The sequence below is a fragment of the Pogona vitticeps genome, chromosome 2 (assembly GCF_051106095.1).
Source record: "Pogona vitticeps strain Pit_001003342236 chromosome 2, PviZW2.1, whole genome shotgun sequence".
Lineage (NCBI taxonomy): Eukaryota > Metazoa > Chordata > Lepidosauria > Squamata > Agamidae > Pogona > Pogona vitticeps.
The window spans coordinates 34,954,808-34,978,660 of record NC_135784.1 but is presented as its reverse complement, the minus strand read 5'-3'; the positions used below and the strand labels follow the sequence as shown (position 1 = coordinate 34,978,660).

At 45.1% G+C, this 23,853-nt stretch overlaps 1 long non-coding RNA gene across 1 annotated transcript; it reads left to right on the top strand.

The window, feature by feature from the left end:
- The first annotated feature begins 7,598 nt into the window (after positions 1–7,598).
- LOC144587621 (uncharacterized) lies at positions 7,599–23,468 on the top strand. Its single transcript, XR_013542783.1, has 2 exons — positions 7,599–10,871; positions 16,493–23,468. It is a non-coding gene; the product is annotated as an uncharacterized LOC144587621 (long non-coding RNA).
- The last annotated feature ends 385 nt before the right edge of the window (positions 23,469–23,853 follow it).

The following is a 23,853-nucleotide window of genomic DNA, read 5'->3' as shown; positions in this document are numbered from 1 at the left end:
ACTTCTCATGCAATTGCCAGCTTTTGGTTTGGAAAACATTCAGAATACGGCCAAAGAGCCCGAAAAACTCACAACAACCATTGGGGACTAGGATTAGAAGACCCAGGAAGGAAATTGGTGGAAGCATGAAGTGAAGCATGATCAGGTCTGGCAGGGTGTAAATCATGGCATAGTCCTATGGTTTGGGTAGAAAGAAGAGCCTGAGTGGAACATTACAGGATTTCAGTGGTTTACAGTTCCCCTCTTCTGGGGAGGTCCCTGGGACTGTTCAGCTTGCTCATGGCTGGCTGTTCTCCCAGGAGGCAAAATGGGGAATTGAAGTAGATACCTAAAACACTGAGCTGTCCAGCCAGCAGAGGGAACAGATACAGCCTCCTTTTAAATATCTCTTGAAAGTGCTATTAGAGATCTGTAGAATCAGTCCAACTGGAGGGCACACACCCTACACATTCAACCGGGCCTACGTTTTGTTCTTACTTTAAGAAAAAAATATTAATAAAAACTGCAGAAGGCAAACACAATCTTAAAAGCAGTGCACCTTTTGTTTCAGGTGGGGGAAGCCCTCTTCTTAGATGATGCCATTTATGACTTCTACATACGTGCTCTGAAAAGTTACTTTTTGGATTACATTTGGCCATCAGTCACTCTGGCTGGGGAGTTCTGAGAGCTTTAGCCATTGGCAATCTAAGAAAGGCTTATGTTTTAGGGAAGGCTGATCGTAGCCCTCTGTGGACAAATACTTATTTTACTGTATGTTAGAATAATAACATGGGCGGCATCCCAACTCGGCCGCAGAGGTTTCCCATCAGAGCACCCTCGCCAGGCAGCTAGCCAGGTGGCCCCCTCTCTGCGCAGGAAGGGGTTAAATCCCCAGCAAGCGGGAAAGCCTCGCCCCCTCCCCTCCCCTCCCCGGTCGGAGGCTGCCCTGGCCCAGGCCCAGCATCCCCGCTCCCTCCGTGCTCGTGACGTCATGAGCATCCGAGGAATGCCTGGCCAGGAGGGGCGCTGGTTTCCCCTCTGAAAATGGAGAGGGAACAAGGTGGGTAGGTAAGGCGCACTCAGCCCCTGCAGCTAAAATTAGAGAAATGGAGGCGGGAGAGGGAACGGCACCCCTCCGATTCCACCCTCCTTGCCGATCACCTTCTTCACAGGCAAAGTGGCCGCATCCAGCCTCTTACCCGGGGCGGGTGTGTGTGCGTGTTGGTCTCTCCAGGCTGGCGAGGGCGTCCCCTCCCCTTCCCCGCTCACCTCTCTCTTGCCGGATCAAATAGCTGGAGGCGAGGGAGACATCCAGTGCCCGTGAAATGCCAAGCAGAAGTTACTTGGGTATCGTTCAGTCTAAGGCTGGAGGCAGTGCTTGTCTCTGTTGACTGGGGCATTCTTGGAGGGGTAGTCGAAAAATGTAACTTTCCCAAGCTTTGGCCGTGATATTCATTCTTTTCTATATGAATTCTTTCTGACAGTCATGTTCCAAGCTGGTTTTGAGCTTGTGGGGGCTGAATAAAACAGTGTAGGAGCGCCCCAGGACATGCATACATTGAGAACCTCTTTAATAAGAATTGCATGCCATCGATTCTTGCCAATGGTGACCCTTTTCGGGGTTTTCTAGGTAGAGAATACTCAGAGGTGGTTTGCCATTCCCTTTTCTTCTGGGGGGCGCCCTGGGACTGTGCAGCTTGCCCAAGGCCACCCAGGCTGGATCTACTCCTAGGAGGCACAGTGGGGAATTGAACTCCCAGCCACCGGCTCCACAGACGGATACTAAACTCCAGCCAGCCTTTTTATAAACTGGATAAAAAAATTGTTTTTGAAGAACAAATCCCATGGCCAGCAGTGCTTGACGGGGTCTGAGCGTTGAAGTTCAGACAAGTCACTTTTCCAGCCTCTGGAAAAATTAAAAGAAAATGGCCAAAATCCTGATGCTTAGCATAGTAAATCACACTAGGGTAGACCTATTAAATCAATAGGGATTTAGTGAGTCAACTTCTCCATAGGTTCTATTGATTCAAATAGGACTTGTTGTTGTTTAGTCGTTAAGTCTTGTACAACACTCCGTGACCCCATGGACCAGAGCATGCCAGTCCTCCTGTCTCCCAGAGTTCCGTCAAATTAATATTGGTAGCTTTGATGACACTGTCCAGCCATCTCGTCCTCTGTTGTCTCCTTCTTTTCTTGCCTTCACTCTTTCCCAACATCACGGTCTTTTCCAGAGAGTCTTCTCTTCTCATGAGATGGCCAAAGTATTGGAGCCTCAGCTTCAGGATCTGTCATTCCAGTGACAAGATAGGACTATTGTAGGACTACTGTAATGCAATTTGCTATGCTAAGCAACAGCATTTTGGCTATTGACATATACAGTGGTACCTTGACTTACGAACGTCTCCACTTACGAACATTTGGAGTTGCAAATGGCTCCGTTCATAAAACGTTGCTTCGACTTGCAAATGGAGCCTCGACTTGTGAACGGAAAAAAACCCTTTCCTGCCCTTTTTTTGACTTAAGTTCATTTTAAGTCAAAAGAAGAAAAAAATAAAAAAATTCTCCCCCTAGTGGTAGAGTACAGATTAACCAGCTTTGCATTAGTTTCTATGAGACTAATGCTCCTACTTGCGAACAGTGCCTCAACATAAGAACGAAAAACAACCAGTATGGATTAAATGGTTTTCAATGCATTCCTATGGGAAACGGTGCTTCCCATAGTTCGACTTATGAACTTTTCAATGTATGAACGCCATTCCAATACGGATTAAAATCGTAAGTCGAGGTACCACTGTATATATGTACATATACAGGCTGACCTGCATCAAAGTAAGGCATGTAGAGAATAGGGACTGAGGGCAGTGGCTTTCTACAGGGTCGAGTCCTCCTGGCCCTGACAAAGTGAAATACACAAACAATTGGTGCTTCGAGTCCAGTGCTTCTGTTGTTATTTCTGTTGGGGGTTTGGGAAATGAGGAGAGCTGGAACTGAGCTCAGCAGCAGGCAGGTTGCCAGTGTGCAGGAGGAGCACATATGTGTGAGGTTGTAAAGGGACACCAGGCCTACTAAAGATAGGAGCTGACAGCTGCAGCTTGAGCCAAGCATGACCGGGTTGTGGGTTGCGGGAAGGTGGGGGGATGCCCCTTCTCCCTGCAGCACATACTGGCTTTGCCTTCTGTGTGCCTGGACCTTCACTTATGCAGTGTGACAGCTGGCTCAGGCACCTGCTTCTGGGATGGGTAAGGCCTGGAGCAGCTGAGTTTGGAATCTAAGAGACTAAGAACGTAAGGATGGTCTTGCTGGCTCACACCAACCAGGCAAGTTAGAGGAACATGTTATTCTCTGCAGCAGCCAGTGAGGAGAGGGATCCCTGGTCACAAGTGGCGGGCACACTTTCCATGCAAGGAGTCACAAGGTGCCATCTCCTGACATCTCTTCGGACCACAGCTCAGATCAATTACTTTTAAAACTACAGTCATTGGAATCCACCTCACTGTTTATATTGTAGTGCAAAAAAGTAACTTGTTCAGACTGCAAGGTCAACAGAGCTGCAACAGAGTCCTACCTGAAAAACAGCCCATCGGTGTAGAGCGCCATGGAACATTGGTCTGATTCATTATTTAGCTTCCTGTGTTCTAGCTAGATAACAAGTCCTACTATTATGTCCATTGAGGCAACGGATTTTGGATGCCAGGAAAGGGCAGGAAATTCTTGGTTATTTCCTCTGTTGCTATTGTATTTTTACTGCCAGTGAGAGGGAGAGGTACTTGTGGGATTTTTAGGTCATGTGTCAGAATCACTTAACAGGCTTATAGTTCCATGAACCCTGATGTGGGTGTATGGCTGCCATTACTGTTCTGCCTCAGGCAGCAGATTGTTGCGGGCCTCTTCTGCCTAGAGGTCTCTTGAGAATCTACTTTCAGCATTAAGGTGGCCATCCCTAGAGAATGCTCAAGATACATTCCATGATTCTGCTGGACAAGAATTCATCAAGAAGTTCAACTTTATGTTACGTAGCTTGAATAAGGTCAGTCTTTATTATCATGCATTGTGCGTTAATCAGCTTGTCAATCCAAGAATAACGGAGTTACCATCCAACTACTGTTTCTTAATGACTATGTGAAGGTAATTTTTTTTTTGCTAAATCCAACTCCAGATATAATCCCAACTAAAGTAGACCCGCGGAAAGAAAGAGGATTTGTTAGCAAACACGGCTGTTGTGTCCTGTTGATTTCAAGGGATTTACTGTAGTTGGAACTAAAACTGGATTTAGTGTACAATTGTTGTTGTCATCATTTTCATATTTCACTTCTCTGTGATTGACTGATTACAGTCTCCTCTGTAACTACTCATCCATCCAAGTGTATTGGACATCACCAGCTAAGGCAATGTTCTATGCTCTGATAAAGTGGGTTGAAGTATAAGAAAGTAAAACTGAGTTGAGTAAAGCTATTCAAGCCTTTGAGCTTTCTATGGTCCATGTTGCAGAAACTGTAGATCAGTAGTTCCCAACCTCGGATTCCCAGATGTTCTTGGACTAAAACTCCCAGAAGCCTTAACCACCAGCTGTGCTGGCCAGGATTTCTGGGAGTTGTAGTCTAAGAACATTTGGAGATTCAAGGCTGGGAACTACTACTGAAGACAGAGAGAGTTATCACTGTCCAACAGTTAAGAGTCACACACTGGGGCAGGGGCTTCACAATAGAAAAGAAGAATCTGCTTCTTCATGCACTGTTCTATGAATGTATAGAATCGAAATTGGGAGAATTACTTTTTCTGGCTGGGGGGATTCTTGGAGTTTTAGTTGCCAAAATAAGTAGCGTTTCCAGGCTCTGTATGGAATGCCCTGTTATGAGATGTAGCATAGGATCCTTGTTTAGATGATTTTCAAAGTGGACAAATTCGTAGGGGAGAGATCTGTTGACCAAATGGATAGATTCAGAGGCAGTGTGCTGTATGAACACCAGATGCCAGGAACAGCAGTCAGGGGAGGGCTTGTTGTTTTCAGATCCTAAAGTCAGTAAACTTCCCAGAAACAACCAGCTGGTCACTGTGGGGAACTGAAAACTGATTTAAATGGACCTTTGATCCAGTCCAGCAGGGCTTTCATTATGTTTCTAGAGAATGTCTTCCTTCTGGGAAACAGGCATTTCCAAGCTTTCAGTTTTCTTTCATCATAAATTGAAGGAGAAAAACATCCCCACCCTGCTGGAATGGGGCCACCAATACCAATCTGGGAAATAGATCAATCAACATACCCGTATTTTTCGCTCCATAAGACGCACCTTTCCATAAGACACACCAATTTTTTTAGGAGAAGAAAACAGGAAAATATAATCTGTTTTCTTCGCTCCATAAGACGCACAGACTTTCCACCCCCCCTGTTTTGTGGGGAAAAAGTGCGTCTTATGGTGCAAAAAATACGGTAAATAGGACGTAGGGTGGTGGTAGTGGTACTGTGTGTTGCCTTTGCTAAGGTATGATATAGCCATTTAGTTCTAATCGATAATAAGATGACCCCATGATCCTAGGACAGAAGCTTTTTGTTTCAACAGCAATAATTTTATTTGAATATTATAAGGTTATGTCTAGCACACTGATGTGTGTAGACAGACTTCAGGCTTATTGGTGGATCTGAGAAGTTGTAATCCATGGAAATACAAATTTAGGGGATTTTTTTTTTAAAAAATAGAATTCTAAGAAACACAAACCAGAATCAAGTATGAAATACATACATACATGTACCCCCTTCCTTCCACCGATGTCAGTCTTTTTAAATCAGGGAGAACTTAAGGAACTAAGCTGGGTTGTTACGGGTTGGGTGGCCATGTTCCACTTCTATTAATGTGTTTTTATGTATGTATTTTTTAAAAAATGTTATTTCACTATTAGCCTCCCTGAATACCACTTTGGCAGAAAGACAACAGGATACAAATATAGTAAACAAACAAAGTGAGGGGAAAAGAGCACATTATAAGCCTAGGGATTTGTTTTCAGTACTGGAATGGAATTGAGCTCACAAATCCTTCCAAACAAAACTCCCAGGCCTCTTAATTCCAGCAGCCTAATTAAGTTAAGAGCGGGGGAGTCCTCTTGCTGCTGCTTCTGTTAAATAATGAGTCAGAAATCCTTCCATTCAACTGTAAATCACCTAGCAGAGATCCTGATCTGTTCAGCTCTGGTGCAGAGAATCCTGCTTCTAGACTGGAGTTAAGTTGGAGCATTTAGATCATTGGTCTGACGGAAGTGCCGATTATGCTGATGCATTTAAAGCACTTTGAATTCTCTACATCTACTGCACAGGGGTTGAAATACCAACTATGCTGTAACTGGGCTTAGCAATCAAGAACGTTAATGCTGCAGGGCTCCTAGCATCCAAGCTAGGGACTCGCTGGTTGTTGTGGGTTTTTCGGGCTCTTTGGCTGTGTTCTGAAGGTTGTTCTTCCTGACATTTCGCCAGTCTCTGTGGCCGGCATCTTCAGAGAACAGGAGTAGGAACTCTGTCCATGCTGGACTTACTGTTTGGGCTCTTTTCGCTCCATTTTGGGTGTGAAATCAGTGCTTGTGATGAGCTTATGGGGATTTGAATCCCTCCTTGTAGGCATGGCTGGGTTCCATTCATTCATTCCTGACTTAGGATGGTGGATTGGGGACACTGTGGTGTTCTTTGTGTAGTAATATGTGGACAGTGATGGCAGTGTGTTAGCTAGGAAGGTGTCATCACTGTTCTAAGTTCATTGGTTTGCTGCATATGTGGTGGGCATCAGAAGCAACATCAGCACAGTCTCTGATTTGTTGCACTGAGTTTCCATGGATTCTGTTTATTTAGTTTTCTGCAACTTATGCATTCTCTGCTTCCCACCCAGGTAAAAAGTACAGTGGTTGGTCTGCAGGTGTAGGTAGATAGGAACATTAAAAGAAAAAGAAAACCTGCTTGATCAGCCCAATGCCTGTCTAATTCAGACAGTTCAAAATATGTAGGTGTTAACTTCCCAAATCCAGCATCTGCTATAGCCAGTGGCCAAGGAGAGTTATACTACCTCAAGTTCTAGTGTAGTCCAGTCTTCTGTTCAGTGGCCAGCCAGATACCTCTAGAAGTTCATAATGAGGACCGGAGAACAATAGCAAGCTCCCACTCATCACCACCATCATCTTAGAACTGCAGAGCTGGAATAGACCCTAGGGATCAGCAAGCCCCTGTCAAGGATGGGCAGTAGGGAACTAAACTCACAATCTCTGGCTCTGCAGCTCCTGAGTTCCCCAGCAGGCATATTGCCTCTGATACTCCAGGTAGTACTGTATTTTTTGTGTATAAAACACTTCTTCCTTAAATAGTTAGACAAAAAAATTGAGGGTCGTTTTATACACAGAAGGCAGCCACTTTTTCCTGCCTTTTGCAAAGCCACGGGGCTTCGCAAAAAGGAAGGGAAGGCTCCCTTCAGTTAAAGCAGCTGTGCAAAGGCTGCACAATCGTAGCCCTTTGATCCTGAAGCCCTTTCATGGCTGCTTTACCCACTTCTTAAGCCCTGTGGGACTCAGGAAAGCAGCCATGAAAGGGCTTCAGGATCAAAGGGCTGCGATCGTGCAACCTTTGCACAGCTGTTTTACCCGAAGGGAGCCTTTCCTTCCTTTTTGCTAAGCTTCGTGGCTTTGCAAAAGGCAAGGAAAAGCGGCAGTCAAAGGGAGCCCTTTGATTCCTGCTTTTCTCCGTGGCTTAGCAAAAGGAAGGGAAAAGCAGGGATCAAATTTTCTAATGTGGGGTTAGAAAAGGGGGGGTGTCGTCTTATACGTTGTGTCATCTTATAAACAGAAAATACGATATATACTCATCATGACAACTAGCCAGTGACAGATGTAGAAGCCATATCTCTTCCCTTGTGCATAATTGGAGTGTTGTTGTTGTTACAATAATGCTGGAGAAAGTGGAAGATCAAATATGAGGTGGATTGGCTGTAGAAAAGAAGCCATGGCCGTGACTTGGCAAGTCTAGAGGAGTGCTGTTGATGACAGAACCTTTCAGAAGTCATTCATAGGGTTCCCACAAGTCAGAAACAAGTTGACAGCACATCACAACAATAGCGTTTTCAAGGTATGTGAGATATTCAACATCTGGTTGTGTAGCCAAAGGTTGGGAGTTTGATTTCCCACTCCGCCTTATAGGAGAAGAGTCAGCCTGTGTGGCCTTAGGCAGGCTACATTATCCCCCCCCAAAGGAAGGGTCCAGTAGACCACTTCTGAGTACCTTTTACCTGGGAAATCTTAGAAAGGCTTACAATACATTGCATTTTACTTAACAGCATGTTGTTGTTGTTGTTTGCCACCTCCCAGTGTGTTTCCATGACTGAGTAGGGATTTGAACCCAGATCTCCTGAGTCCTAGTTCATCACTCTATCCACTACAACAGGCCGGCTCTCTGTTGGAGTATAGTATAGTACTGCTTAATCAGTATTTTAAATACTGTTGTTGACAAGACTTCAGAGGCAACCTCTTCCTTTTCTTGTCTTGTTTTATGGAAAGCTCTTGTTGCCTCCGTGGTGGCTTTCCCTGAGTGCCCCAAAGGTGGGGGAAGGCCTTTAGCCTTTGGGGGCTTGACTGGGAGGAGGAGGAGGAGGAGGAGGCAAGGGAACAGGTTTTTGTGGCTAGAGGTCAGGGAGCCCTCACGCGTCCTGCCTGCACGTGCCACGGTGACTGGACTGTTTGTCTGGGACTCTGGTCCCATTTACTCTGTCAACAGGATCAAAGGGGCCTCTGTTTGGCAAGGAGGGGGAGACGGACAGGGAAGCAAAACATGTCCTTCTCGCTGCCACACGGCTGCTTAAAGGAAGCAAAACACGAGGGGGAAAATGGGGAAGAGAGGAAAACAACCAAATCACCCACCGCCCAATTGACGCAATGCAGCGGAGTTCCAAAATGCCCATGGAGGAACTCTCCCATTCCCCCCCCCCCTTTCTCTCCTGCTGTATCCCTGTGCTCACCACCGGTACCATTAGAAAAGGGCAGAGCCGGCCCTACCCTTAAGCAGAGTGAAGCAGCTGCCTCAGGGGATGCCTCAGTGCGAATGTAAGATGGAACTGTCCCTCTCATACCGTTTTGTGCTGGGAATCTTTAACTGAGGCAGAAGACGGCAAAACATGAAGCTTTCCCCCACGAGTTTATTTCCATGCTGGTGGGGGAAAAACTCCGTAAAAGGTTTAAGGTTTCTCCTGGGTTGCTGAAGGAACTAGCAGTTTGACTAGCAAAGCCGTGTGCCCCACCTGGCACCTTCCCTGTCGCTTAAAACACCAAACCCCCCATTGTCCCCAACACGCATTGCTATGTTGGCTGGGGACAATAGGAATTGTAGTCTGCCACTTTCAGAGGAGCCCAGAACTGTGCTGGAGATACAAGGATGGTGTCCCATTGCCCTACACCTCATATGCTTTTGGAGGTGGGCACAAGGCAAAGATCCTTGGATCTTGGAACAGGTGAGAGTCCATGTACCAATATCATCAGCCTCTCTTCCTCAAGAAGAAAGAGCAAAGAGCATCAGAGTTTTCAGTGCCTACGGAGAAAAGTCCAAACTTTCCCCCATGGGTACAGTTTTGCATCCCAGTTTCCTAAAGAAAGAGGGACTTAATGGGAGGGGGAGGTAGATGGGAAGAGTCTGAAAGCTTCTCTTTACTCAGCTGGTCCAGACTGATGGCAGAGTGCCTTGGCCTGGGGTCACTATGTCTATTTCAGCATGTGCTGACTAGCTGATGGTCACCCTGGTCTTTTTCCTGGCTGAGAACAGATGATTTTTTTTATTTTTAAAAAAATATTGTTAGGCTTGTTGTCAGTAGTAAGCCTCTGAGATAGATATTAGTTCTGGTCTGTATAAACACAGGAGAAACAAAGTTGGATATAAAAGCTTGCAAATGCTTTTCTGGTCTATTTTAGACAGTGATTTGGTATGCTTCCAAAGAGATCGTTAGCACTAGCAATCAAAAAGGTGCTGCTGCTATTGAGTCTTTCCCTTCTTAACTGCCTTCTTTTTTTGAGAAAGGAGAAAAAGGATGCAAGTAGCAATGAGAAAGTACTGGAGGATTGTGAGCAATTTATATTTATTTTATTTATTTATTAGATTTATATACCATCCATTTAGAACGGGTCTACTCTGGGTGGTTTACATATAATATAAAAAACTAAACAAAGATAAAATCCAGATTAATCCAAGATGGGAAAGGAAAAAGAAAAAGGGGGGGGGGAGAAGAGGAAGAAGAAGGAGAGAAAAGAAAAAGAAGAAAAAGGGAGATAGGCTAGGTAATGGCTGTAGGGAAGGCCTGCCTGTATAGCCATGTCTTCAAGTTAGTCTTGAAGGCCCTCAGCGAGGGATCCAGGCGGATCTCAGCAGATAAGTTGTTCCAAAGCTGAGGGGCCCCTGCTGAAAAGGCCTCATTTCTGTTTTTTTTCCCACCAGGCCTTGGTGTTAGGCCCCTCAGCCGCCCAGCCTGACTGGAACAGGTGATACGGGTAGAACTGGGCAGAAGGTGTTCTGCCAGGTATCGAGGTTCTAAACTGTTAAGGGCTTTTATTTTTTAATGATTAACACCTTAAAATTAGTGCGGAAGCAAATAGGTAGCCAGTGTAAGGCGACCAGAGTGGGAGAAATATGGTGAAATCTTTTAATATTATTTATTTATTTATTTATTTATTTTATATCCTGCCTGTCTAGTCGATCTGGCCGCCATGTTCTGGACCATCTGAAGCTTCCGCATCAATCTCAAAGGAAGCCTCACGTAGAGAGCGTTACAGTACTCTATTCATGGACCAGCGTGGTGAGCGCCCCCGTGTCTAGATAGGGACGCACCTGGGCGATCTGCTGAAGATGTAAGTGGGCAGACCAAACCACGGACTCTACCTGGGTATCCGTGGTAAGCGCTGGGTCAAGATGGACCCCCAGACTCTGAACCAAATTCTTTGTTGTGAGAGTCGCCCACCCCAAAAGAGAGGGAGTTCCCCAAACCACTGACATCAGGAGCACCCACCCGCAGGACCTCCATCTTGCCGAGGTTCAACCTTTGTCCATTCGACTGCATCCATTGAGAACGGCCTCCAGGCAGCACCCAAAGGACAGAACGGCATCCTCTGCAGATGGAAAAAAAAGGAGATGTAGAGCTGGGTGTCATCAATGTATTGGTGAGCCCCCCCAACAACCTCATATAGATGTTAAACATCATTGGGGAGATTATCGAACCCTGCGGAACCCCACAACTGAGAGACCACAGGGCCGATACATTCTCCCCAAACAGCACTCTCTGAGGACGACCCTCCAAGAAGGACTGGAGCCAAGTGAGAGCAAGGCCATCAATCCCCAACTCGGATAGCCTCCCCAGGAGCTTACTGTTGTTGACGGTGTCAAAGGCGTCTGAGGTACCAAGGAAGATGAGCAAGGACATTTTGCCCCGTTGGCCTTCCTATGGGTGACCAATGCTGTTTCTGTGCCTTGGTGCGGCCTGAAGCCCGGCTGAAATGGATCCAGGGCACCAGTTTCGTCCAAGAAAGCCTAAAGCTGGTCGGCCACCACCCTCTCAACTACCTTGCTGGGAAAAGAAACATTGGCGATGGGTCTATAATTTCCAATGCTGTCCGCCACCAAGCTTGGTTTCTTTCTAATGGGTCTAATGAGCATTTCCTTAAGGGCAAGAGGAACCTTGCCCTCAAGAAGGGACCCATTTTTTATTTCAGTGGCCCATTCAGTTATCACCAGCCTGGCAGCTTTCATTAGCCAGGCCGGGCAAGGGTCAAGGGAGGAGGAGGAGGCTCAGCAGCAATCAAGGACCTTGTCTACCTCTATGGACGTCACAGGTTAAAACTGAGTGATTCTCAACGGACAAGGCGCTGCGCTGGATGTCTCAGCTCGATCCACTGTTTTCAAATAGGGTGCGAGATCCCAGCGGATGGCCTCCAATTTTGATTTTAAAAATGCTGCAAATTGGTCACAAGAAATGCTAGATGGAGGCCCATCACTTAGACCAATTCCGGATAGGTCGTGTACTGTACGGAAAAGTTCCGCCTGCTGATTGGATGCTTCGCTTATCCGGACAGCGAAGTAGACTTTCCTAGCAGCCTCTACCTTAGCAAGACAGAGGTTAGATGTAACCTTGGCAGCTTATTTTCCGTCGGGTTCCGCCTCCAAATGCTCTCTAGCCTTTTCCTATTCCGCTTCATAGCCCTCAGCTGCTGGTTAAACCAAGGTGCTGGTCGGGCTCTGCGGTGGAGAGGGCATTTAGGAGCGATTGTGTCTATAACCCTGGCTATAGAATATAAAACCAAGATGTCCCCCCACAACCAGGTCCTGTTGCATTGTAATTCGGCTGTAGATCTTGTCTTTTCCAAGGAGGCTGTTAGAATTAAGTTTATGGGAACAGTGATTGCAAGCGAAGCATGGTCTGATGATAAAAAGGTGGAATAAAGATAGCAAGAGAGTTGATACACGAAAGGCGCTGCTGTTGCCGTTTTCAACGGCGGAGTAATAAAGGGCAATGTCTGAATAAAAGTCTGTGAATCCATTGCAAAAATCAAAGACCTATCTGGAAACACTCATGCTTTCAAATATTTCTCCCCCTCTCACACATATATTCCTCCTACCCACAGCAGGATATACTGTAGGCAATAGTGGAATTAAAAAAAAGTAATAGACATAAAACAAAAATAATAGATGTAAAAGAAGACGTAGCATAGTTCATATGGATAGGAGTTGGCAACACCATGGGACAAGAAGATGTGCAGTGGAATAATTAAATGCATCAATTGCAACCTTGGAGCAGAAGGAAGAGTAGAGGAAGAGTGCAAACGTACACGGATGGATGTTATTAAAAGCTGAGTAGGATTTACATGGATTGTTGTTGTTATGTACCATCAAGTTGCCTCTGATTCATGGTGATCCTATGAATTAGCAATCTTTAAAATGCCTTGTCCTCAACTGTACTGCTCAGCTCTTATAAACTCGAACCTGTGGCTTTCCTTTAGGGAGTCAGTCCATCTCATACATAGTCTTTCTTTTTTCCTGTTGCCTCCCACCTTTCCAAACATTATTGTCTTTTCCAGAGTACTGTATCTTGCCTTCTCATCATGTGCCCAAAGGAGGACAGCCTCAGTTTCAACATTTTCCCCTCCAGAGATTGGTCAGGGTTGACTTGATCTAGGACCCACTTTGTTATCTTTCTGGCAGTCCAGGGTATCTGCAAAGTTCTCTTCCAGCACTCCATTTCAAACAAATATTTTTTTCTCTCCTGTCAGCTTTCTTAATGGAATTTTTATCCATACAGATAAAAATACAAGACTGTGGATGGTCTTGGTCTTCAATGGCACATCCTTACATTTGTTGAAATTTTCTAATTCCTTCATTTCCACTTTTCCGAGTTGCAGTCTTCTTCTGATTTCTTGGCTGCAGTCTCCCTTTGGACTGATGATTGAACCAAGGTATACAACATCTCTAATGATTTCAGTTTCTTCATTGTCAATGCTAAAGTTGTGTAGTTCATCTGTAATCATGATTTTTTCTTCATAATGTTCAACTGCAGTCCTGCTTTGGCACTTTCTTCTTCCACAATAATGCAAAACAGATACAGTGGTGCCCCGCTTAATGGGCGCCCCGTTTAATGACGAAGTTGCATACAATGAACTTTCTGCAATCGCTTTTGTGATCGCATTGCAATGTTTTAAATGGGGAAAAATCGCTTTCCTGTTTCGCTTACCGATTACCGGAAAGCGATGATTTCCCCCCAGCTGATCGGCGGTTCCAAAATGGCCGCCGGGTTAAAAAAATGGCCACCCGCTGTGTTTAGGGACAGATTCCTCGCTTACCAGGCAGCGAAAATGGCCGCCGTATGGAGGATCTTCACTTAAAGGTCAGTTTCCAGCCCATAGGAACACATTGAAGGGGTTTCAATGCATTCCTATGGGCTTTTAAAAATCGCATAGCGACGAAATTGCTTTGTAGCAATTTTTGCTGCACCAATTAACATCGCTATGCGAGGCATCACTGTATTTATGGAAGCAAAAGAGGGAGGATCGTAGCTAACAGTGGAGGTCAATGGACAGATAAAGAAGAAGAAAAATTACAATCAGAATTTGTAATAGATGTCATAATAGTATAGAGAATAAAACACCAAATCAGGACTGCAGTTGAATGTTATAATCACAACTACAGAAGAACAACATGGTTTTAATGCCTGACATTGAAAACATTGAAAGTTAGAGATTTTGTATATTGTACCTTAGTTCAACCATAAGTTGAAATGGAGAGACTGCAGCCAAGAAATCAGAAGGCTGAGACTTGGAAGGGCAGCAATGAAGGAACCAGAAAAAGTTATCTAGTGTAAGGATGTGTCACTGGAGACCAAGAGATGACTCCATAAAGAAAGCCACAAACACGAGTTTTTTTTAGAGTAGAAAGTGTTTATTTATCAACTATAAGTCATTAAAATACGTTAAAATAAAATAATAAGCAGCAGGTGAGATAGTTAATTAAAAAAGAAAGTACAATAAGGCGTAAGCAGGAGTCAAAAAGACAAATGTACAGGGAACAAGCGAGCTCGAATGTTAATTGCAGCCAAGGCAAAGTTTGCCACGTTTAAGGTGGTATTGACGTTAATGTCAGCCAGGAGCCAACAGACCTGGGCGAGATTAGGTCTGTCTTGGATGGAAGTCAGAGAACTTGCCAAAAACCTTGATCTAGGGGAGTGGTAATATGGACATCTCAAAAGGTAGTGAGTGATGTCTTCGACTTCTCCAAGGTGGCAAGGACAAATCCTTAGGTGATAGGGCAGATTCTCGTGTCTGCCCTCTAACACTCTTGAAGGCATACATTGAAAACGTAGAGCGGTAAAGGCCTTGCGAAGGGCAAATGTAGTTATCCAGGTCAAATAGTTTTCCATGACAAAAGTTGACTTATAGAGTGGGAGTGAAAAGGAATAGGGCGAGCTAGAGATGATGCAAAGGTCACTTCTGATGTGAAAAAGGCGAATTGTATCCTTGAGACTAGCTTTCACACATTTGGGCGGAAGAGCGGTTAAAGAATCTAAGTCAATGCCATAGGAGTCAGTTATTTGTTTCACAGCACTCACCCAGGATTTAAGAGAGGGGTTGGCCAGTTGTTCTCTAAGGCAGATCTTAGGTAAACTGGTATCATTCATTTGGGACAGTTTATGCCAGTACCGGACTAGTGCTGAGTGGCAGGTGGCAGCTACAGAGATAAGGCCTACTTCTGCCCTAAGTAAGGAGGCTGGTGTACTCCGCGGGACACACAAGATAGAGCGGATGAAGGTGTTCTGTGCGGCGTCTAGGGTCGAAATGTTTGTGTATCCCCAGATTTCGGCCCCAAAGGTCATTTGGGGAATCAGTTTCTTGGCAAAAATTTCAATAGCGGGCGGAACCAAGTTGCCTCCTTTAGACCTTGTAAAGTGTAGGAGAGCTTGGATGGCATGGGCGGCTTTAAGCCTTGCTGAGTCCAGGTGTTTTGACCAGGAAAGATGAGGGCTAAAAATAATACCCAAGTAACGAAAGGCTGACACTTGCTCGATTGGGAAGTCCCCAAGCCTCCAGGTATGTTTTCTGCGGTGGTTCCCAAAGGTCATCACTTTGGTTTTTGCGTGATTTATTGTTAGTTTTTCATGGTTGCAGTAAGTACTTAATTTGGCCAGTAGTCTACGTAGCCCAACCGGGGTGAGTGAAAAAAGGACAATGTCATCGGCATATAATAATATTGGAAGTTTTATGTCCCCAATTGTCGGCGGAAAGAAATCAAGGCCTTGGAGCTCAGATACAATGTTGTTTATGTAAAAGTTGAAAAGAAACGGAGCCAGCAAGCAACCTTGGCGGACCCCCTTTTCGGTAGTAATTTCCTCTGAAAGCATACCATGTGGGCCGAGTCTGACTCTGAGATTGGTGTTTGTGTGGAGCTTTATAAGAAGAAGGAGGAGTCTTTTGTCAATGTTGGTTTCTGCAAGTTTCCGCCATAGACAGGATCTATTTATTGTATCAAAGGCCGAGGATAGGTCGACAAAGGCAGTGTACAATTTTTTCCTCCCCACCTGAGTGTATTTACGGACCAAATGGTGGATAACAAAGGAATGATCCAGCGTTGATTTCCCTTTTTGAAAGCCAGCCTGTTCTTTAGCAATAATAGAGTTCTCTGATGCCCATTTCTCCAGCTTAAGGAGCAGGAACTTCGGACAAACACGAGTTTTCAAGAGCTGAGCAGGGCTGTTGAGGATAGGACGTTTTGAAGATGTTTCATTTGTAGGGTTGCCATGAGCTGGAAGTCACTTGATGGCCCATAACAACTGGAAAATTTTGGATATGCTAAAAAGTAGTGAGCAAAGGATCGATTGTGTTCCCTTGCCATTCCACTTACTGATCATCTCTTGCATGCTCCTGACTCCATGTCTGCATTAGCATTATGGTGCAAATACTGTACGGATGTGGGAACACATTGCTAAAATATTCTGTCCTGCTAAACTTCTATACTTTTTCATTTTCCTTCATGCAGGATTCTGTGGGACTTGACTCAATAGAATTAACCCTTTTGTTTGACTTCCATGCTGCCATACTCTGGATAAATAACTTATGGCTTTCAGACTCCCTTCCCCTGCTGCTACCACCAAGCAAGACCAGTGGAAGAAGAAAAGGAAGTGCGAAAAGATCCTACAGCAGTATCAAAATTTGGTTCTGATTCAGAGAAGCAGAGAGCAACAATCTCGGTTCTGCTTCAAAGTTTCACCTCTGCAGACCTGATCTGCCCACATCGATGGGGTTGTTGAACCTGGCAGTGCCCTGTTTCTTGTGGTCTGTAAGGGCAGGATTGCCCTCTAGTGGCAAAGGACCAGGTCTGGATGGTAAGACAGGTTACCAACGATATGGCCGTTTTCAGGTGGGTGGGGCGTCACTTCATACCATTCTTGCTTCCATATTCACAGGTATGCCTAGTCAGATGTGATTCACACTGAATGCAGATATGGGTGTACTGGATGGCAGACCTTGGACTTTTTAAGTCAAAGGGTTTTAGCACAGTTAAATAGTATTTTGTATTGTGCAAAATGATGACGATGACAATAGATAACTTGACAACCTGTAGTGGTTCTCTCGAGAGCCACTGTGATGTATTGGATAAAGTGTTGGAATAGGAATCAGGTGATCTGGGTTCAAAATTGACTCAGCCATGAAAACCTCTGTGTGTGCATTCATGTGTGCGCGCACGCATGCACGCATACATGTGATGATTATGAATTATTCCCTGAGCATCTTACGGACTTGAAAATTCTACAAGGGTCATCGTACATCAGAAGCGATGCGATAGTATGTGGCAAAAATGGTTCCTTGAAATGCCTTGCTTATGAGAGGCTTCCTGGATTCCCATAGCCTTAGAGGAAGTTCTGGCTTGCAATATTGGTGGGTTTTTTTTTCTTCAGAAAAAAATCAGATGCACTCCTGTTTGGTAATCCATTCCAATTTTGGCTCAGCTTCCTACATGTAAAGTAATTATAGATATTGTTGTGGGCAGAAGGACGCCGGGAAAGAGAAAAGGCCCTATTCTTGTATCATACAAATAAATGGGAGGTAGAGCGTTTTACCTCTTTACAGGGGAATCTCCTCTGTTCTTGCCTCAAAGGAATGATCAAATACATTTTGTGGCCTGAAGTGAAGCAGCTAATGGCACCTTGGACCCTTGCAACTCGAGAGGCAAAATAGCTGGGGCCAGTCAGGTTGTGGCATATGAGGCAGGACATCCCACAAAAAAACCCTTCCTTAGACATTAAAAAAATGTAAAGCAAATTAGATGCATTTATAATGATGCCCCAAAGCTGCTGCCTGATGCTGCTTCCTCATTCATCCTATTTGTAGGGCCAGCCCTGCTTCCTCACTTAAAATACAAGACACAAGAGCACCCAGAACCCACAACTCACACTTCGGTGTCATACTCAACTCCCCCATTTGGCGTGTCCTGTTCGGTGCCCTGTCCCAAAAAAGTCATTCTGGAGAACTGGAAAAAACATTGATAATTTTGTGACATTATGCTGGGCCCTATAATACAGGCAACACTTTGTCTTTCTCATCCACTAGAGAGACTATCTGCATTTTTTTTTTTATTTTAATGTGCCCAGGCTGTTATTTTTAGCCTCGCTGCACGTGTCTCAGGTATTTGTGTTGTCTTCCTTCCGTTGGGCTTGTGCCCCCCACTGCCGCCGCCAAGGGGGTCAAAGAAGGTCAGCCGCAGACGCCATCACCAGCGAGGCTCTGGGTCACAAGCTTCCTGTTGCTGTTTCTCTTTTGTTTCGAGGAACAGTTGGAGGAAATGCCTTTGTAAAGGGAGACAAAATGCATACCTCGAAGAGATGGCAGCATCCAAGAGCAGCCAGGCAACATGCTCGGCCAAGCTGTTTAGGCCACGAAACACCCATCCCTTCTTCTGAGACAAGCAAGATGCGAGTCTTTGCAGTCAGCAGTGATCCTCACAGATAAGCAGAGCTTGGAAAAATGACATTTTTAGACTTTTAAAACACCCACAATCTCCTAGCCAGCATTGCAGCTGGGATGCAGTTGGTGCAGCCATAGGGTGAACAGAACACGGGGTTGGATGGTGCCTTGATCTGATCCCACATGGTGTGCGCGTGTGTGCTCTTAACAATAGGAGCCAGCTGGGAGATGCAACAAACAGATCAGTCTTTTTTGAAAGGTGGCATTTGTGCTCTCAGTGTTTGACCCACTATAGGCTTTGGAGCCATGGTGTAATATTAAAATTATACATTCCCCGGATGGGTATTCTTGATGTGTGTTTCCTTACCTAAGAAATGGGGCTGGAGAGGCTAAAATGCCAGTGATTCTGGGATAAAATGTTAGCAACATACTGTTTATTCTTACTGATTATGTTTCATGTTTGTATGGGTGCTCAGCTAGCTTAAAATCCCCCCTCAAATCAACAGTGCAAAAGTTGTGATTGGAATCAATCAGTTTTCAAGGGAGAAGGTTCAGAAATGAAAATGCATACACTGATTGAATGGGTGTGGAGGAATGTAGTGTGATGTTATAATCGCCACCATCTTAGAACTGGAGAGCTGGAACGGACCCTGCGAATCACCGAGTCCAGCCCCTGTCAAGGTGGGGGAATCAAACTCCCAACCTCTGGCTCTGCATCCAGATATCTCAACTACCGAGCTATCCAGCAGTTCCTGCCAAGAACTGGAGCCACAAGGGCAGCGTCTGCTGCTTGAGGTTTGTGGAGAGGGACTTTCTTTTGTGAAAGAAAACTGACTTTTTTTCTCAAAACAGAGACAATTCCACGGGGCATGTACAGTGGACCCTTGACTTACAGACGGCTTGACTTACAGACTTTTTGAGTTACAGACTTCTCTGGCCGCAAAATTTAGGTTTGACTTGCAGACTGAGATTTGACTTACAGACCAGAAAAAAACCAAAATGGAACAAAAACGGCCTGTTACGGGATTAATCGGTTTTCAATGCACTGTAGGTCAATAGAGACTTGACTTACAGACTTTTTGACTTGAGAACCGCCTTCCAGTACGGATTAAGTTCTCAAGTCAAGACCCCACTGTATAGAGTGCTCTTACCATCTGATGAGAATATATGAGTTGTTCCATTCATAGCCTTCCTTTCTGTCACAGCAGAAGTGGAACAAAGGGTTTGCAGGAAGTTACGAGAATGCAAGCTTTTATTATAAGGTTCTGTGAAACTGATTTGTCTCTCCCCCCCCACTTTCTTACAATGCTCAGGGGAATCAGGATGAGATCTAGTTGGCATCCTGAGCCCAGAACCCTTAGAAGCAGCCAAGGAGCATCATCTGCAGTTATGTCTATAGGGTTCTTCATCCTACTGCTCCCCTCCCTTATAAGCATAAAATGCAATTGGGCCTATCTAAAAGATAGTAATGCATAGACCTGGAACTGTAGTTCAATTAGGAAACTGATGGAAGCACATTCAGCTTGTTCAGGGGGTCACTGAACCGTGCATGCCAATTTTCCAAGGTTCTCTTCCCCTCTGCACATTTCCATCAGATTTATAGTCTGAAAAGTAACCGTCATGCATGCACATAGGATGGTGAAAAATACAGCAAAAGGAAGTCGCATGACAAATTGGCTGTATACCCCAAATGCACATGGGCCTTTCTGTCTGATGTGGAAAAATAGATAAGTCTGTGTGTGTTGCTTGTTAGATCAGCGTAGGTTTTGTAATATTCCAGAGCAATTTGGGAGCAGCTTCTTCCAGTGTTCACTAGATGGTAGTAGTGTGTTGTCTAGATTAAAATGTGTTCATTTCTCCTGGGAAGCAAAGGGCAGTAACTGAAATAGCAGAAGTCTGCCATGGAAGGCAATCAATAAATGGAAGGGGGAAGCACTATAATTTTTGTCTTCTCGTTTCATTACAAGAACGTTGCGCCATTTCCTACCTTTTCTGTACAAAGCAACAAACGTCCCACCCACCCCCTCCAGCTGCCATAAATGTATGCTGAAAGCACCACGGAAGCCAAGAACATTTTTATTTTTTATTTATTTATCTCATTGATTGAAGTTCTGAGTGATTGAATGGGAAGAGTGAGAGGAGATATATACAGGAAAAGCCAGTTGGCTCATTTAGCTGGGAATGATGCCTTCAACTGTATGGGGGTGGGGTGGGGGTGGGGTGGGGGGCAGCCTTCCAGTTGAAAGGGAGTCAGGGAACAATCTTCTTGATTCAAAAGGACATCTGGTCCAAGTCCAGCTTAAAAATGAAGTGCCACAACAAGAGAGAGCCAAGGGAGTCTTGAAATGGCCTGTCTGCAGATGACTCCTCAGCAGATGGTGGAGGTAAACAAGTCGCCCGGTTTGTTTCTGTCTTCCTCACTACGGTGAGATGGGTTGTATTCTCATTTAAAACTGTAGGAATTCCAAAATTGCTTATTACAACCACTCCCTCACTGTGCAGCAGGGATGTTGCTCCTGTTTGGCCAAAATCGTACCGTCAATGCCATGAAGAGACAGATGGGACTAAGGGTAGAGCTCTCTCTCTGCTTAAAGGTCAAAAGCCGGAGCTGGGAAAAGTTTGGTTGGTTGTTTTTTGTGGGTTGGTTGGACTACAGCTCCCCAAAATTGTCCCACTGGCCCAAGCAAAAGTAAGATGCTGCAAGAGAAACACTCCTCTTTCTAGCATTCCTGTTAAACTCTCATGGGTATCCTACCACTATTAATCTCTACCCACTAGAGTACATTTGAGCTAACAGCAAACATTTCTTGATGCTGGGGTTCTCTGCCCCAGACGGATATTGACCTGCTCAGGCTCTGCAGGGTCCCCATTCCAGTTTCTGCTTTAGCCATTGACTCCCTCGTCCCCTCCAACTATACTTGTTAAGACCATGGGTAGAGGAGAGACCTGGAAGTAGAGCAGCAGTGTGCCCGTCCCTGGATTCTTAATAAGACACATTATTCTTTCCAAACTCTGAGCAGGAGACGCATTCTGGACCACCGGCGAAAAAAGGTGAATTTCATGATAGGGATCATTAAGAGGGACTGAAAATACATTATTCATATGCATGGTATAATCACACTCAGAATAGTTTTTAGCCAACCCTAAAAAAAAATGATACTGGGTTGGGAAGCTCATGGGAGGAAAAATAGGATATGGATGGTGATGGTGATGTAATGATGACAGCATAGGCTGTACAGCACAAATGACTCCCTTACAAGAAAGAGAAATGGACAGCAATCTTAGGACATGCATCTGGACACCCCCAGCATCTGTGGCCTGAGGTGATCACCTCACTTTACCTAATGGTAGGCTCAGCACTGATGCATTGTGAATACTGTACATGGAGAGAAAGGGACTGTGTGGAGAGCTCTAAATGTAAGACCTTGTGGGAATTCAAGAAGCATTGCAAGAAGTTAAAAAATAAATGCAACATGATTTTTACTGGCACTCTGGATTGTGATGCTGGCACTCGGTACTTGATGCATATATTATGTGTCCATGGAGGGGAAGGGCTCCGTTGGACAACAGCAGCAAGTGCTGTGTCACTGCAGAGGCAGGATGGAAGTTGTAGTGAGAAGACCCAACGTTTCCTTGAAAATGCCATTTGGAGCTAGGGAAGGCTTAATGCAGAGCAAACGGAGGCAATTCAATGCAGGACAAGCAGTACCCATGCAGGCAACTGCCTGCTGCCTTGGCCAAACAGAAAGGAGCGAGGAACAGAGCCCAGCTGGGTACCATCTCAGGGAAGGCTGGACTGCTACTTGCACCAGCAATCATGTCAGGAATTAATGCGAGGTGGGATTTGTAATCCACCCTATCTAGAGACTGTCCAGTTGTGGAAGGCTGCTCCATAGGAGAGGAAAAGAGGTGTGTGCTCTGGAAAGCATTATAGGAGCTGGGGGTGGGTGCGGGGTGTGTGTGTGAGGAGACAGGCCCTTGCTGGCAATCTGGAAGAATATCAGCTATAAGCAATTCTTATAAGGATCGAACATAGCTAGAATTTTAAAAACCGACTATGTGCTGCATACCTTTGATCTCTATCATCCTATCAAGGCTCATGAAAAATTGACTAGGGTAAGATTCATCACATCATAGCAGAGAAGCAGTGGAATGTAGCTAGGAAATGACTTGATCTAAGGCATTTTCTGCCTCTAAAATGCATTAAACCTTCCTGTCTTCCTTCTCTCTCTCTCTCTCTCTCTCTCTCCTGTTACACCAATTAGCTTCTGCTGACATTGCAAAGCCTTGCAAAGGAAGGCTGCAACCACAATTTTGAAATGCATCTGTTTATATTTGCAGCCCCATCAACGACAACAAAAGACTGCTGCGTGTTCGCATCATTTGGAGCCACAGCTCTGTGGGCAGAGAGCAGGAGGGAAAGCTTATGCATCTTGAATCACTTACAATATAGAATCTACGAACACTAACCATACCCCGGAAAGTGCCCTAATGTGGCTGTAAAGAAGCCACCCTGGTGTGCAGTGCAGAACCTGGGGGGCTGTTACAAGCCAGCTGGATCAGATGTATGGGCAGCCTGCTGGCAATGTGAAATCGTTCTGCAGAGCTGTGCCTGCAAGCATGCAGAGTTGAATATGGAGAATGGGGAAGCTTGAAAATATGGAAACCTGAGAGCAAGGACCGGAGAGTCTGTTTCATCCTAAGGATCCCAGTTTTCAGATATGTTCTTGGGGTCCACATTCCAGTGGCAGTGGGGCACCAAAGGCAAAAAGGTTCACAGCACATTTCCATCTGAAGGCTGCCAGTGCCAGTCGTTAAGCCTTAGGAGAGGCATATCAGCCATTTCAAACAGGATTTAAAGTTGGGACAAGACCCAGGAAACAGAAAGATCCTGTTGTGGTCTTGGAAGAGGGGAGACCTGGCCTTTTGAGGAAGCCTAGATGGTCGCCTTTGGAACCGCAGGGCCTGAGATCCCTTATGTCTGCTTTAACTGGAAGAGACAAAGACCGAGGTATGTCTGCAAAAGGCTGGACTTGGACGATAGGTCAAAATTTTCCAAAAGAAATGGAAAAATGAGTGTGATCCATGAATACATTTCTGCTTCCAAGACCTGTAACCAACGGCACAGCTCATTGGTAAGGCATGAAATTTGTACAACCACTTCATTCCCAGTAGTTCCAACTAAGGGATTTGAGGATGCAATGGTTTGGAACTGGGATGTTCTTTTGCCCGAGACCTTGAAAGGGCTGCAATCAGCAGCCATTCCTGACCCAGGAGGACCAGTGATTTGCTCTTGGTTAGGAAATTCATAAAGCCTGCTCTTAACTGCTCTCACAAGAGCAATTGATTATAACAATTGATTAATGATAATTGCACGTTTTTGCTTGCCCCACCCCACCCCAAGCTGTCTGAAAGTGAGTTTTGTATGGATTTTTG